Source organism: Oncorhynchus clarkii, chromosome 20 (genome assembly GCF_045791955.1).
Source record: "Oncorhynchus clarkii lewisi isolate Uvic-CL-2024 chromosome 20, UVic_Ocla_1.0, whole genome shotgun sequence".
In the NCBI taxonomy this organism is placed as follows: Eukaryota; Metazoa; Chordata; class Actinopteri; order Salmoniformes; family Salmonidae; genus Oncorhynchus; species Oncorhynchus clarkii.
Window position 1 is genome coordinate 8,260,334 of NC_092166.1, and position 13,384 is coordinate 8,273,717.

Here is a 13,384-nt window from a genome sequence, read left to right on the forward strand (position 1 = left end):
CGCTATTTATGACTTTTGTGACTCGTCTACTTGGTTGGAATATGTTTTTGTAAGTGGGGCGCTGTCCTCAGATAATCGCATGGTAGGCTTTCGCAGTAAATCCTATTTGAAATGTGACAAAGCGGCTGGATTAACAAGAAGTTAATCTTTAAGCCGATGTATAACACTTGTATTTTTGTGAATGTTTATATTGACTATTTCTATATTTTGAATTTGGCGCTCTGCAATTTCACCGGATGTTGTCGAGGTGGGTTGCTAGCAGAACACCTGCGCCAGAAAAGGTAAACATTAAAGCAACGCCCAAACAGGGACTTGAACCCTGGACCCTCAGATTAAAAGTCTGATGCTCTACCGACTGAGCTATCTGGGCTCTGCATCTGCTTATTTTCATACACTTAACCTGCCGGGCAGAGGCACGTGCTGATGGTTCATTTCCCCAGAGAACCAGGCCTCCATTCCAAATTATACACTCATTAAAATCTGAACTAGGCATCCTCTCCAAAGATGTTAAATGTCAATGACCTCGTGGCGCAATGGTAGCGCGTCTGACTCCAGATCAGAAGGTTGCGTGTTCAACTCACGTCGTGGTCATGGTTTTTATGTGTGCAATCTAAGCACAAGTGAATCAGCACAAGTACCAATGTGGCTTTACAGTACTAATCTCGCACAGAAACGAGCAAACCAATGCTGCTTTTGATGAAAATTGTCTCTCACAAAAACCTGTCACACTGCAAAATCCTAAAAGAAATCATGTGATTGTCAGTCTTCGAACAGGGAGTTTAATGTATGCTTGGGGGCAGTTTTTTGATGCCTGGATGAGAAACGTTCCCAAAGTAAACTGCCTGTTACTCAGGCCCAGAAACTAGGATATGCATATAAATGGTAGATTTGGATAGAACACACTCTACAGTTTCCAAAACTGTTAAAATAATGTCTCTGAGTATAACAGAACTGATATGGCAGGCAAAAACCTGAGGAAAAGTTATCCAGGAGGTGGGATTTTTTTGATGTGGGTAGTTTTCAATTGAATGCCTATTGAGTTTCTAATGGGTTAGGATCCAGATTGCAGTTCCTATGGCTACCACTAGATGTCAACAGTCTTTAGACATTGGTTTAGACTTGTTTTCTGAAAAATGAAGAAGAATGAGATCTTGCTGTCAGTGGGCTGAGGAAGCATGCAGTACTGGTTTGCGCGCGTGACAGAGTGCGCGTCCTTCGTTGTTTTTCATTTCTATTGAATACGCAATTGTCCGGTTGAAAATGTATTATTTAGACAATTGACAACGTGAGGATTAATTATGAACATCGTTTGACATGTTTCAACAAACTTTGCCGGTACTATTAGGATGTATTCGTCTGCATGTTTTGACCTCCTTTGAGCCAGTGTATTACTGAACACAATGCGCCAACAAAACAGAGTTTTTGGGATATAAAGAGGGACTTTCTCGAACAAAACAAACCTTTATTGTGGAGCTGGGACTCTTGTGACTGCAACCAGATGAAGATGTTCAAAGGTAAGTGATTCATTTTATCGCTATTTATGACTTTTGTGACTCGTCTACTTGGTTGGAATATGTTTTTGTAAGTGGGGCGCTGTCCTCAGATAATCGCATGGTAGGCTTTCGCAGTAAATCCTATTTGAAATGTGACAAAGCGGCTGGATTAACAAGAAGTTAATCTTTAAGCCGATGTATAACACTTGTATTTTTGTGAATGTTTATATTGACTATTTCTATATTTTGAATTTGGCGCTCTGCAATTTCACCGGATGTTGTCGAGGTGGGTTGCTAGCAGAACACCTGCGCCAGAAAAGGTAAACATTAAAGCAACGCCCAAACAGGGACTTGAACCCTGGACCCTCAGATTAAAAGTCTGATGCTCTACCGACTGAGCTATCTGGGCTCTGCATCTGCTTATTTTCATACACTTAACCTGCCGGGCAGAGGCACGTGCTGATGGTTCATTTCCCCAGAGAACCAGGCCTCCATTCCAAATTATACACTCATTAAAATCTGAACTAGGCATCCTCTCCAAAGATGTTAAATGTCAATGACCTCGTGGCGCAATGGTAGCGCGTCTGACTCCAGATCAGAAGGTTGCGTGTTCAACTCACGTCGTGGTCATGGTTTTTATGTGTGCAATCTAAGCACAAGTGAATCAGCACAAGTACCAATGTGGCTTTACAGTACTAATCTCGCACAGAAACGAGCAAACCAATGCTGCTTTTGATGAAAATTGTCTCTCACAAAAACCTGTCACACTGCAAAATCCTAAAAGAAATCATGTGATTGTCAGTCTTCGAACAGGGAGTTTAATGTATGCTTGGGGGCAGTTTTTTGATGCCTGGATGAGAAACGTTCCCAAAGTAAACTGCCTGTTACTCAGGCCCAGAAACTAGGATATGCATATAAATGGTAGATTTGGATAGAACACACTCTACAGTTTCCAAAACTGTTAAAATAATGTCTCTGAGTATAACAGAACTGATATGGCAGGCAAAAACCTGAGGAAAAGTTATCCAGGAGGTGGGATTTTTTTGATGTGGGTAGTTTTCAATTGAATGCCTATTGAGTTTCTAATGGGTTAGGATCCAGATTGCAGTTCCTATGGCTACCACTAGATGTCAACAGTCTTTAGACATTGGTTTAGACTTGTTTTCTGAAAAATGAAGAAGAATGAGATCTTGCTGTCAGTGGGCTGAGGAAGCATGCAGTACTGGTTTGCGCGCGTGACAGAGTGCGCGTCCTTCGTTGTTTTTCATTTCTATTGAATACGCAATTGTCCGGTTGAAAATGTATTATTTAGACAATTGACAACGTGAGGATTAATTATGAACATCGTTTGACATGTTTCAACAAACTTTGCCGGTACTATTAGGATGTATTCGTCTGCATGTTTTGACCTCCTTTGAGCCAGTGTATTACTGAACACAATGCGCCAACAAAACAGAGTTTTTGGGATATAAAGAGGGACTTTCTCGAACAAAACAAACCTTTATTGTGGAGCTGGGACTCTTGTGACTGCAACCAGATGAAGATGTTCAAAGGTAAGTGATTCATTTTATCGCTATTTATGACTTTTGTGACTCGTCTACTTGGTTGGAATATGTTTTTGTAAGTGGGGCGCTGTCCTCAGATAATCGCATGGTAGGCTTTCGCAGTAAATCCTATTTGAAATGTGACAAAGCGGCTGGATTAACAAGAAGTTAATCTTTAAGCCGATGTATAACACTTGTATTTTTGTGAATGTTTATATTGACTATTTCTATATTTTGAATTTGGCGCTCTGCAATTTCACCGGATGTTGTCGAGGTGGGTTGCTAGCAGAACACCTGCGCCAGAAAAGGTAAACATTAAAGCAACGCCCAAACAGGGACTTGAACCCTGGACCCTCAGATTAAAAGTCTGATGCTCTACCGACTGAGCTATCTGGGCTCTGCATCTGCTTATTTTCATACACTTAACCTGCCGGGCAGAGGCACGTGCTGATGGTTCATTTCCCCAGAGAACCAGGCCTCCATTCCAAATTATACACTCATTAAAATCTGAACTAGGCATCCTCTCCAAAGATGTTAAATGTCAATGACCTCGTGGCGCAATGGTAGCGCGTCTGACTCCAGATCAGAAGGTTGCGTGTTCAACTCACGTCGTGGTCATGGTTTTTATGTGTGCAATCTAAGCACAAGTGAATCAGCACAAGTACCAATGTGGCTTTACAGTACTAATCTCGCACAGAAACGAGCAAACCAATGCTGCTTTTGATGAAAATTGTCTCTCACAAAAACCTGTCACACTGCAAAATCCTAAAAGAAATCATGTGATTGTCAGTCTTCGAACAGGGAGTTTAATGTATGCTTGGGGGCAGTTTTTTGATGCCTGGATGAGAAACGTTCCCAAAGTAAACTGCCTGTTACTCAGGCCCAGAAACTAGGATATGCATATAAATGGTAGATTTGGATAGAACACACTCTACAGTTTCCAAAACTGTTAAAATAATGTCTCTGAGTATAACAGAACTGATATGGCAGGCAAAAACCTGAGGAAAAGTTATCCAGGAGGTGGGATTTTTTTGATGTGGGTAGTTTTCAATTGAATGCCTATTGAGTTTCTAATGGGTTAGGATCCAGATTGCAGTTCCTATGGCTACCACTAGATGTCAACAGTCTTTAGACATTGGTTTAGACTTGTTTTCTGAAAAATGAAGAAGAATGAGATCTTGCTGTCAGTGGGCTGAGGAAGCATGCAGTACTGGTTTGCGCGCGTGACAGAGTGCGCGTCCTTCGTTGTTTTTCATTTCTATTGAATACGCAATTGTCCGGTTGAAAATGTATTATTTAGACAATTGACAACGTGAGGATTAATTATGAACATCGTTTGACATGTTTCAACAAACTTTGCCGGTACTATTAGGATGTATTCGTCTGCATGTTTTGACCTCCTTTGAGCCAGTGTATTACTGAACACAATGCGCCAACAAAACAGAGTTTTTGGGATATAAAGAGGGACTTTCTCGAACAAAACAAACCTTTATTGTGGAGCTGGGACTCTTGTGACTGCAACCAGATGAAGATGTTCAAAGGTAAGTGATTCATTTTATCGCTATTTATGACTTTTGTGACTCGTCTACTTGGTTGGAATATGTTTTTGTAAGTGGGGCGCTGTCCTCAGATAATCGCATGGTAGGCTTTCGCAGTAAATCCTATTTGAAATGTGACAAAGCGGCTGGATTAACAAGAAGTTAATCTTTAAGCCGATGTATAACACTTGTATTTTTGTGAATGTTTATATTGACTATTTCTATATTTTGAATTTGGCGCTCTGCAATTTCACCGGATGTTGTCGAGGTGGGTTGCTAGCAGAACACCTGCGCCAGAAAAGGTAAACATTAAAGCAACGCCCAAACAGGGACTTGAACCCTGGACCCTCAGATTAAAAGTCTGATGCTCTACCGACTGAGCTATCTGGGCTCTGCATCTGCTTATTTTCATACACTTAACCTGCCGGGCAGAGGCACGTGCTGATGGTTCATTTCCCCAGAGAACCAGGCCTCCATTCCAAATTATACACTCATTAAAATCTGAACTAGGCATCCTCTCCAAAGATGTTAAATGTCAATGACCTCGTGGCGCAATGGTAGCGCGTCTGACTCCAGATCAGAAGGTTGCGTGTTCAACTCACGTCGTGGTCATGGTTTTTATGTGTGCAATCTAAGCACAAGTGAATCAGCACAAGTACCAATGTGGCTTTACAGTACTAATCTCGCACAGAAACGAGCAAACCAATGCTGCTTTTGATGAAAATTGTCTCTCACAAAAACCTGTCACACTGCAAAATCCTAAAAGAAATCATGTGATTGTCAGTCTTCGAACAGGGAGTTTAATGTATGCTTGGGGGCAGTTTTTTGATGCCTGGATGAGAAACGTTCCCAAAGTAAACTGCCTGTTACTCAGGCCCAGAAACTAGGATATGCATATAAATGGTAGATTTGGATAGAACACACTCTACAGTTTCCAAAACTGTTAAAATAATGTCTCTGAGTATAACAGAACTGATATGGCAGGCAAAAACCTGAGGAAAAGTTATCCAGGAGGTGGGATTTTTTTGATGTGGGTAGTTTTCAATTGAATGCCTATTGAGTTTCTAATGGGTTAGGATCCAGATTGCAGTTCCTATGGCTACCACTAGATGTCAACAGTCTTTAGACATTGGTTTAGACTTGTTTTCTGAAAAATGAAGAAGAATGAGATCTTGCTGTCAGTGGGCTGAGGAAGCATGCAGTACTGGTTTGCGCGCGTGACAGAGTGCGCGTCCTTCGTTGTTTTTCATTTCTATTGAATACGCAATTGTCCGGTTGAAAATGTATTATTTAGACAATTGACAACGTGAGGATTAATTATGAACATCGTTTGACATGTTTCAACAAACTTTGCCGGTACTATTAGGATGTATTCGTCTGCATGTTTTGACCTCCTTTGAGCCAGTGTATTACTGAACACAATGCGCCAACAAAACAGAGTTTTTGGGATATAAAGAGGGACTTTCTCGAACAAAACAAACCTTTATTGTGGAGCTGGGACTCTTGTGACTGCAACCAGATGAAGATGTTCAAAGGTAAGTGATTCATTTTATCGCTATTTATGACTTTTGTGACTCGTCTACTTGGTTGGAATATGTTTTTGTAAGTGGGGCGCTGTCCTCAGATAATCGCATGGTAGGCTTTCGCAGTAAATCCTATTTGAAATGTGACAAAGCGGCTGGATTAACAAGAAGTTAATCTTTAAGCCGATGTATAACACTTGTATTTTTGTGAATGTTTATATTGACTATTTCTATATTTTGAATTTGGCGCTCTGCAATTTCACCGGATGTTGTCGAGGTGGGTTGCTAGCAGAACACCTGCGCCAGAAAAGGTAAACATTAAAGCAACGCCCAAACAGGGACTTGAACCCTGGACCCTCAGATTAAAAGTCTGATGCTCTACCGACTGAGCTATCTGGGCTCTGCATCTGCTTATTTTCATACACTTAACCTGCCGGGCAGAGGCACGTGCTGATGGTTCATTTCCCCAGAGAACCAGGCCTCCATTCCAAATTATACACTCATTAAAATCTGAACTAGGCATCCTCTCCAAAGATGTTAAATGTCAATGACCTCGTGGCGCAATGGTAGCGCGTCTGACTCCAGATCAGAAGGTTGCGTGTTCAACTCACGTCGTGGTCATGGTTTTTATGTGTGCAATCTAAGCACAAGTGAATCAGCACAAGTACCAATGTGGCTTTACAGTACTAATCTCGCACAGAAACGAGCAAACCAATGCTGCTTTTGATGAAAATTGTCTCTCACAAAAACCTGTCACACTGCAAAATCCTAAAAGAAATCATGTGATTGTCAGTCTTCGAACAGGGAGTTTAATGTATGCTTGGGGGCAGTTTTTTGATGCCTGGATGAGAAACGTTCCCAAAGTAAACTGCCTGTTACTCAGGCCCAGAAACTAGGATATGCATATAAATGGTAGATTTGGATAGAACACACTCTACAGTTTCCAAAACTGTTAAAATAATGTCTCTGAGTATAACAGAACTGATATGGCAGGCAAAAACCTGAGGAAAAGTTATCCAGGAGGTGGGATTTTTTTGATGTGGGTAGTTTTCAATTGAATGCCTATTGAGTTTCTAATGGGTTAGGATCCAGATTGCAGTTCCTATGGCTACCACTAGATGTCAACAGTCTTTAGACATTGGTTTAGACTTGTTTTCTGAAAAATGAAGAAGAATGAGATCTTGCTGTCAGTGGGCTGAGGAAGCATGCAGTACTGGTTTGCGCGCGTGACAGAGTGCGCGTCCTTCGTTGTTTTTCATTTCTATTGAATACGCAATTGTCCGGTTGAAAATGTATTATTTAGACAATTGACAACGTGAGGATTAATTATGAACATCGTTTGACATGTTTCAACAAACTTTGCCGGTACTATTAGGATGTATTCGTCTGCATGTTTTGACCTCCTTTGAGCCAGTGTATTACTGAACACAATGCGCCAACAAAACAGAGTTTTTGGGATATAAAGAGGGACTTTCTCGAACAAAACAAACCTTTATTGTGGAGCTGGGACTCTTGTGACTGCAACCAGATGAAGATGTTCAAAGGTAAGTGATTCATTTTATCGCTATTTATGACTTTTGTGACTCGTCTACTTGGTTGGAATATGTTTTTGTAAGTGGGGCGCTGTCCTCAGATAATCGCATGGTAGGCTTTCGCAGTAAATCCTATTTGAAATGTGACAAAGCGGCTGGATTAACAAGAAGTTAATCTTTAAGCCGATGTATAACACTTGTATTTTTGTGAATGTTTATATTGACTATTTCTATATTTTGAATTTGGCGCTCTGCAATTTCACCGGATGTTGTCGAGGTGGGTTGCTAGCAGAACACCTGCGCCAGAAAAGGTAAACATTAAAGCAACGCCCAAACAGGGACTTGAACCCTGGACCCTCAGATTAAAAGTCTGATGCTCTACCGACTGAGCTATCTGGGCTCTGCATCTGCTTATTTTCATACACTTAACCTGCCGGGCAGAGGCACGTGCTGATGGTTCATTTCCCCAGAGAACCAGGCCTCCATTCCAAATTATACACTCATTAAAATCTGAACTAGGCATCCTCTCCAAAGATGTTAAATGTCAATGACCTCGTGGCGCAATGGTAGCGCGTCTGACTCCAGATCAGAAGGTTGCGTGTTCAACTCACGTCGTGGTCATGGTTTTTATGTGTGCAATCTAAGCACAAGTGAATCAGCACAAGTACCAATGTGGCTTTACAGTACTAATCTCGCACAGAAACGAGCAAACCAATGCTGCTTTTGATGAAAATTGTCTCTCACAAAAACCTGTCACACTGCAAAATCCTAAAAGAAATCATGTGATTGTCAGTCTTCGAACAGGGAGTTTAATGTATGCTTGGGGGCAGTTTTTTGATGCCTGGATGAGAAACGTTCCCAAAGTAAACTGCCTGTTACTCAGGCCCAGAAACTAGGATATGCATATAAATGGTAGATTTGGATAGAACACACTCTACAGTTTCCAAAACTGTTAAAATAATGTCTCTGAGTATAACAGAACTGATATGGCAGGCAAAAACCTGAGGAAAAGTTATCCAGGAGGTGGGATTTTTTTGATGTGGGTAGTTTTCAATTGAATGCCTATTGAGTTTCTAATGGGTTAGGATCCAGATTGCAGTTCCTATGGCTACCACTAGATGTCAACAGTCTTTAGACATTGGTTTAGACTTGTTTTCTGAAAAATGAAGAAGAATGAGATCTTGCTGTCAGTGGGCTGAGGAAGCATGCAGTACTGGTTTGCGCGCGTGACAGAGTGCGCGTCCTTCGTTGTTTTTCATTTCTATTGAATACGCAATTGTCCGGTTGAAAATGTATTATTTAGACAATTGACAACGTGAGGATTAATTATGAACATCGTTTGACATGTTTCAACAAACTTTGCCGGTACTATTAGGATGTATTCGTCTGCATGTTTTGACCTCCTTTGAGCCAGTGTATTACTGAACACAATGCGCCAACAAAACAGAGTTTTTGGGATATAAAGAGGGACTTTCTCGAACAAAACAAACCTTTATTGTGGAGCTGGGACTCTTGTGACTGCAACCAGATGAAGATGTTCAAAGGTAAGTGATTCATTTTATCGCTATTTATGACTTTTGTGACTCGTCTACTTGGTTGGAATATGTTTTTGTAAGTGGGGCGCTGTCCTCAGATAATCGCATGGTAGGCTTTCGCAGTAAATCCTATTTGAAATGTGACAAAGCGGCTGGATTAACAAGAAGTTAATCTTTAAGCCGATGTATAACACTTGTATTTTTGTGAATGTTTATATTGACTATTTCTATATTTTGAATTTGGCGCTCTGCAATTTCACCGGATGTTGTCGAGGTGGGTTGCTAGCAGAACACCTGCGCCAGAAAAGGTAAACATTAAAGCAACGCCCAAACAGGGACTTGAACCCTGGACCCTCAGATTAAAAGTCTGATGCTCTACCGACTGAGCTATCTGGGCTCTGCATCTGCTTATTTTCATACACTTAACCTGCCGGGCAGAGGCACGTGCTGATGGTTCATTTCCCCAGAGAACCAGGCCTCCATTCCAAATTATACACTCATTAAAATCTGAACTAGGCATCCTCTCCAAAGATGTTAAATGTCAATGACCTCGTGGCGCAATGGTAGCGCGTCTGACTCCAGATCAGAAGGTTGCGTGTTCAACTCACGTCGTGGTCATGGTTTTTATGTGTGCAATCTAAGCACAAGTGAATCAGCACAAGTACCAATGTGGCTTTACAGTACTAATCTCGCACAGAAACGAGCAAACCAATGCTGCTTTTGATGAAAATTGTCTCTCACAAAAACCTGTCACACTGCAAAATCCTAAAAGAAATCATGTGATTGTCAGTCTTCGAACAGGGAGTTTAATGTATGCTTGGGGGCAGTTTTTTGATGCCTGGATGAGAAACGTTCCCAAAGTAAACTGCCTGTTACTCAGGCCCAGAAACTAGGATATGCATATAAATGGTAGATTTGGATAGAACACACTCTACAGTTTCCAAAACTGTTAAAATAATGTCTCTGAGTATAACAGAACTGATATGGCAGGCAAAAACCTGAGGAAAAGTTATCCAGGAGGTGGGATTTTTTTGATGTGGGTAGTTTTCAATTGAATGCCTATTGAGTTTCTAATGGGTTAGGATCCAGATTGCAGTTCCTATGGCTACCACTAGATGTCAACAGTCTTTAGACATTGGTTTAGACTTGTTTTCTGAAAAATGAAGAAGAATGAGATCTTGCTGTCAGTGGGCTGAGGAAGCATGCAGTACTGGTTTGCGCGCGTGACAGAGTGCGCGTCCTTCGTTGTTTTTCATTTCTATTGAATACGCAATTGTCCGGTTGAAAATGTATTATTTAGACAATTGACAACGTGAGGATTAATTATGAACATCGTTTGACATGTTTCAACAAACTTTGCCGGTACTATTAGGATGTATTCGTCTGCATGTTTTGACCTCCTTTGAGCCAGTGTATTACTGAACACAATGCGCCAACAAAACAGAGTTTTTGGGATATAAAGAGGGACTTTCTCGAACAAAACAAACCTTTATTGTGGAGCTGGGACTCTTGTGACTGCAACCAGATGAAGATGTTCAAAGGTAAGTGATTCATTTTATCGCTATTTATGACTTTTGTGACTCGTCTACTTGGTTGGAATATGTTTTTGTAAGTGGGGCGCTGTCCTCAGATAATCGCATGGTAGGCTTTCGCAGTAAATCCTATTTGAAATGTGACAAAGCGGCTGGATTAACAAGAAGTTAATCTTTAAGCCGATGTATAACACTTGTATTTTTGTGAATGTTTATATTGACTATTTCTATATTTTGAATTTGGCGCTCTGCAATTTCACCGGATGTTGTCGAGGTGGGTTGCTAGCAGAACACCTGCGCCAGAAAAGGTAAACATTAAAGCAACGCCCAAACAGGGACTTGAACCCTGGACCCTCAGATTAAAAGTCTGATGCTCTACCGACTGAGCTATCTGGGCTCTGCATCTGCTTATTTTCATACACTTAACCTGCCGGGCAGAGGCACGTGCTGATGGTTCATTTCCCCAGAGAACCAGGCCTCCATTCCAAATTATACACTCATTAAAATCTGAACTAGGCATCCTCTCCAAAGATGTTAAATGTCAATGACCTCGTGGCGCAATGGTAGCGCGTCTGACTCCAGATCAGAAGGTTGCGTGTTCAACTCACGTCGTGGTCATGGTTTTTATGTGTGCAATCTAAGCACAAGTGAATCAGCACAAGTACCAATGTGGCTTTACAGTACTAATCTCGCACAGAAACGAGCAAACCAATGCTGCTTTTGATGAAAATTGTCTCTCACAAAAACCTGTCACACTGCAAAATCCTAAAAGAAATCATGTGATTGTCAGTCTTCGAACAGGGAGTTTAATGTATGCTTGGGGGCAGTTTTTTGATGCCTGGATGAGAAACGTTCCCAAAGTAAACTGCCTGTTACTCAGGCCCAGAAACTAGGATATGCATATAAATGGTAGATTTGGATAGAACACACTCTACAGTTTCCAAAACTGTTAAAATAATGTCTCTGAGTATAACAGAACTGATATGGCAGGCAAAAACCTGAGGAAAAGTTATCCAGGAGGTGGGATTTTTTTGATGTGGGTAGTTTTCAATTGAATGCCTATTGAGTTTCTAATGGGTTAGGATCCAGATTGCAGTTCCTATGGCTACCACTAGATGTCAACAGTCTTTAGACATTGGTTTAGACTTGTTTTCTGAAAAATGAAGAAGAATGAGATCTTGCTGTCAGTGGGCTGAGGAAGCATGCAGTACTGGTTTGCGCGCGTGACAGAGTGCGCGTCCTTCGTTGTTTTTCATTTCTATTGAATACGCAATTGTCCGGTTGAAAATGTATTATTTAGACAATTGACAACGTGAGGATTAATTATGAACATCGTTTGACATGTTTCAACAAACTTTGCCGGTACTATTAGGATGTATTCGTCTGCATGTTTTGACCTCCTTTGAGCCAGTGTATTACTGAACACAATGCGCCAACAAAACAGAGTTTTTGGGATATAAAGAGGGACTTTCTCGAACAAAACAAACCTTTATTGTGGAGCTGGGACTCTTGTGACTGCAACCAGATGAAGATGTTCAAAGGTAAGTGATTCATTTTATCGCTATTTATGACTTTTGTGACTCGTCTACTTGGTTGGAATATGTTTTTGTAAGTGGGGCGCTGTCCTCAGATAATCGCATGGTAGGCTTTCGCAGTAAATCCTATTTGAAATGTGACAAAGCGGCTGGATTAACAAGAAGTTAATCTTTAAGCCGATGTATAACACTTGTATTTTTGTGAATGTTTATATTGACTATTTCTATATTTTGAATTTGGCGCTCTGCAATTTCACCGGATGTTGTCGAGGTGGGTTGCTAGCAGAACACCTGCGCCAGAAAAGGTAAACATTAAAGCAACGCCCAAACAGGGACTTGAACCCTGGACCCTCAGATTAAAAGTCTGATGCTCTACCGACTGAGCTATCTGGGCTCTGCATCTGCTTATTTTCATACACTTAACCTGCCGGGCAGAGGCACGTGCTGATGGTTCATTTCCCCAGAGAACCAGGCCTCCATTCCAAATTATACACTCATTAAAATCTGAACTAGGCATCCTCTCCAAAGATGTTAAATGTCAATGACCTCGTGGCGCAATGGTAGCGCGTCTGACTCCAGATCAGAAGGTTGCGTGTTCAACTCACGTCGTGGTCATGGTTTTTATGTGTGCAATCTAAGCACAAGTGAATCAGCACAAGTACCAATGTGGCTTTACAGTACTAATCTCGCACAGAAACGAGCAAACCAATGCTGCTTTTGATGAAAATTGTCTCTCACAAAAACCTGTCACACTGCAAAATCCTAAAAGAAATCATGTGATTGTCAGTCTTCGAACAGGGAGTTTAATGTATGCTTGGGGGCAGTTTTTTGATGCCTGGATGAGAAACGTTCCCAAAGTAAACTGCCTGTTACTCAGGCCCAGAAACTAGGATATGCATATAAATGGTAGATTTGGATAGAACACACTCTACAGTTTCCAAAACTGTTAAAATAATGTCTCTGAGTATAACAGAACTGATATGGCAGGCAAAAACCTGAGGAAAAGTTATCCAGGAGGTGGGATTTTTTTGATGTGGGTAGTTTTCAATTGAATGCCTATTGAGTTTCTAATGGGTTAGGATCCAGATTGCAGTTCCTATGGCTACCACTAGATGTCAACAGTCTTTAGACATTGGTTTAGACTTGTTTTCT

General features: G+C 41.2%; 18 non-coding genes across 18 annotated transcripts; 9 read left to right on the forward strand and 9 right to left on the reverse strand.

Annotated features, from left to right (window-relative positions):
* Positions 1–297: 297 nt before the first annotated feature.
* trnak-uuu (transfer RNA lysine (anticodon UUU)) lies at positions 298–370 on the reverse strand. Its single transcript has one exon. It is a non-coding gene; the product is annotated as a tRNA-Lys (tRNA).
* Positions 371–519: 149 nt separating this feature from the next.
* trnaw-cca (transfer RNA tryptophan (anticodon CCA)) lies at positions 520–591 on the forward strand. Its single transcript has one exon. It is a non-coding gene; the product is annotated as a tRNA-Trp (tRNA).
* Positions 592–1,829: 1,238 nt separating this feature from the next.
* Positions 1,830–1,902, reverse strand: trnak-uuu (transfer RNA lysine (anticodon UUU)). Its single transcript has one exon. It is a non-coding gene; the product is annotated as a tRNA-Lys (tRNA).
* A 149-nt stretch (positions 1,903–2,051) lies between these two features.
* On the forward strand, positions 2,052–2,123 carry trnaw-cca (transfer RNA tryptophan (anticodon CCA)). The gene has a single exon. It is a non-coding gene; the product is annotated as a tRNA-Trp (tRNA).
* A 1,238-nt stretch (positions 2,124–3,361) lies between these two features.
* On the reverse strand, positions 3,362–3,434 carry trnak-uuu (transfer RNA lysine (anticodon UUU)). The gene has a single exon. It is a non-coding gene; the product is annotated as a tRNA-Lys (tRNA).
* A 149-nt stretch (positions 3,435–3,583) lies between these two features.
* Positions 3,584–3,655, forward strand: trnaw-cca (transfer RNA tryptophan (anticodon CCA)). The gene has a single exon. It is a non-coding gene; the product is annotated as a tRNA-Trp (tRNA).
* Positions 3,656–4,893: 1,238 nt separating this feature from the next.
* Positions 4,894–4,966, reverse strand: trnak-uuu (transfer RNA lysine (anticodon UUU)). The gene has a single exon. It is a non-coding gene; the product is annotated as a tRNA-Lys (tRNA).
* A 149-nt stretch (positions 4,967–5,115) lies between these two features.
* Positions 5,116–5,187, forward strand: trnaw-cca (transfer RNA tryptophan (anticodon CCA)). The gene has a single exon. It is a non-coding gene; the product is annotated as a tRNA-Trp (tRNA).
* Positions 5,188–6,425: 1,238 nt separating this feature from the next.
* Positions 6,426–6,498, reverse strand: trnak-uuu (transfer RNA lysine (anticodon UUU)). Its single transcript has one exon. It is a non-coding gene; the product is annotated as a tRNA-Lys (tRNA).
* A 149-nt stretch (positions 6,499–6,647) lies between these two features.
* Positions 6,648–6,719, forward strand: trnaw-cca (transfer RNA tryptophan (anticodon CCA)). The gene has a single exon. It is a non-coding gene; the product is annotated as a tRNA-Trp (tRNA).
* Positions 6,720–7,957: 1,238 nt separating this feature from the next.
* trnak-uuu (transfer RNA lysine (anticodon UUU)) lies at positions 7,958–8,030 on the reverse strand. The gene has a single exon. It is a non-coding gene; the product is annotated as a tRNA-Lys (tRNA).
* Positions 8,031–8,179: 149 nt separating this feature from the next.
* Positions 8,180–8,251, forward strand: trnaw-cca (transfer RNA tryptophan (anticodon CCA)). Its single transcript has one exon. It is a non-coding gene; the product is annotated as a tRNA-Trp (tRNA).
* Positions 8,252–9,489: 1,238 nt separating this feature from the next.
* Positions 9,490–9,562, reverse strand: trnak-uuu (transfer RNA lysine (anticodon UUU)). The gene has a single exon. It is a non-coding gene; the product is annotated as a tRNA-Lys (tRNA).
* Positions 9,563–9,711: 149 nt separating this feature from the next.
* Positions 9,712–9,783, forward strand: trnaw-cca (transfer RNA tryptophan (anticodon CCA)). Its single transcript has one exon. It is a non-coding gene; the product is annotated as a tRNA-Trp (tRNA).
* Positions 9,784–11,021: 1,238 nt separating this feature from the next.
* On the reverse strand, positions 11,022–11,094 carry trnak-uuu (transfer RNA lysine (anticodon UUU)). The gene has a single exon. It is a non-coding gene; the product is annotated as a tRNA-Lys (tRNA).
* A 149-nt stretch (positions 11,095–11,243) lies between these two features.
* On the forward strand, positions 11,244–11,315 carry trnaw-cca (transfer RNA tryptophan (anticodon CCA)). Its single transcript has one exon. It is a non-coding gene; the product is annotated as a tRNA-Trp (tRNA).
* A 1,238-nt stretch (positions 11,316–12,553) lies between these two features.
* On the reverse strand, positions 12,554–12,626 carry trnak-uuu (transfer RNA lysine (anticodon UUU)). The gene has a single exon. It is a non-coding gene; the product is annotated as a tRNA-Lys (tRNA).
* A 149-nt stretch (positions 12,627–12,775) lies between these two features.
* Positions 12,776–12,847, forward strand: trnaw-cca (transfer RNA tryptophan (anticodon CCA)). The gene has a single exon. It is a non-coding gene; the product is annotated as a tRNA-Trp (tRNA).
* Positions 12,848–13,384: the final 537 nt, after the last annotated feature.